The sequence below is a fragment of the Arachis duranensis genome, chromosome 4 (genome assembly GCF_000817695.3).
Source record: "Arachis duranensis cultivar V14167 chromosome 4, aradu.V14167.gnm2.J7QH, whole genome shotgun sequence".
NCBI lineage: Eukaryota > Viridiplantae > Streptophyta > Magnoliopsida > Fabales > Fabaceae > Arachis > Arachis duranensis.
The window spans coordinates 46,043,670-46,045,503 of NC_029775.3; the positions used below are offsets into that span (position 1 = coordinate 46,043,670).

General features: G+C 43.0%; 1 non-coding gene across 1 annotated transcript; it reads right to left on the reverse strand.

The window, feature by feature from the left end:
• Nucleotides 1–251: 251 nt before the first annotated feature.
• LOC127747163 (small nucleolar RNA R71) lies at nt 252–359 on the reverse strand. The gene has a single exon (XR_008008967.1). It is a non-coding gene; the product is annotated as a small nucleolar RNA R71 (small nucleolar RNA).
• Between the last annotated feature and the right edge of the window lie 1,475 nt (nt 360–1,834).

A 1,834-nucleotide genomic window follows, 5' to 3' on the forward strand; every position in this document is an offset into this window, starting at 1 on the left:
ACCTACTCCCGACTTCTATGGGAGAAGCATCTCTATCCCTGCCATTGGAGCAAACAACTTTGAGCTTAAGCCTCAACACTGTCAAGACCAATGGGGTTGACCCTGAGGTCTACAGACTTATGCTATTCCCTTTTGCTGTAAGAGACAGAGCTAGGATATGGTTGGACTCGCAACCTAAAGAAAGCCTGAACTCTTGGGAAAAGATAGTCAATGACTTCTTGGCAAAGTTCTTTCCACCTCAAAAATTGAGTAAGCTTAGAGTAGAAGTCCAAACCTTCAGACAGAAGGAAGGTGAATCCCTTTATGAAGCTTGGGAAAGATACAAACAATTGATTAGAAAGTGTCCTTTTGACATGCTTTCTGAATGGAGCATCATAGGTATCTTCTATGATGGTCTATCTGAACTGTCCAAGATGTCATTGGACAGCTCTGCTGGAGGATCTCTTCATCTGAAGAAGATGCCTGCAGAAGCTCAGGAACTCATTGAAATGGTTGCAAATAACCAATTCATGTACACTTCTGAAAGGAATCCTGTGAACAATCGGACGAATCAAAAGAAAGGAGTTCTTGAGATTGATACTCTGAATGCCATATTGGCTCAGAACAAATATTGACTCAGCAAGTCAAGATGATTTCTCAAAGTCTGTCTGGAATGCAAGCTGCACCAGGTAGTACTAAGGACGCTTCATCTGAAGAATAAGCTTATGATCCTGAGAACCCATTAATGGAAGAAGTGAATTACATGGAAGAACCCTATGGAAACACCTATAATCCTTTATGGAGAAATCATCCAAATCTCTCATGGAAGGATCAACAGAGACATCAACAAGGTTTCAACAACAATAATGGTGGAAGAAACAGGTTTAGCAATAGCAAGCCTTTTCCATCATCTTCTCAACAACAGACAGAGAATTCTAAGCAGAGCCACTCTGACTTAGCAACCATGGTCTCTGATCTAATCAAAACCATTCAAAGTTTCATGACTGAAACAAGATCCTCCATTAGAAACTTGGAGGCACAAGTGGGTCAGCTGAGTAAGAAAGTTACTGAACTCCCTCTTAGTACTCTTCCAAGCAATACAGCAGAGAATCCAAAAGGAGAGTGCAAGGCCATCAACATGGCCGAACTTGGAGAGGAGAAAGAGGCAGTGAGCGCCACTGAGGAAGGCCTCAATGGACGTCCACTGGCCTCCAATGAGTTCGCTAATGAGGAACCATGGGAATTTGAGGTTCACACTGAGACCATAGAGATTCCATTGGATTTACTTCTGCCATTCATGAGCTCTGATGAGTATTCTTCCTCTGAAGAGGATGAAGATGTCACTGAAGAGCAAGTTGCCAAGTACCTTGGAGCAATCATGAAGCTAAATGACAAGTTATTTGGTAATGAGACTTGGGAGGATGAACCCCCTTTGCTCACCAAAGAACTGGATGACTTGACTAGGCAGAGATTACCTCAAAAGAGACAGGACCCTGGGAAGTCCTCAATACCTTTTACAGTAGGCACCATGACCTTCAAGAAGGCTCTGCGTGACCTAGGGTCAAGCATAAACCTCATGCCTCTCTCTGTAATGGAGAAGCTAGGGATCTTTGAGGTACAAGCTGCAAGAATCTCACTAGAGATGGCAGACAATTCAAGAAAACAAGCTTATGGACTTGTGGAGGATGTTCTGGTAAAGATTGAAGACCATTACATCCCTGCTGACTTTATAGTCCTAGAGACTGGGAAGTGCATGGATGAATCCATCATCCTTGGCAGACCCTTCCTAGCCACAACAAAGGCTGTGATTGATGTTGACAGAAGAGAATTGATCATTCAAGTGAATGAAGAATCC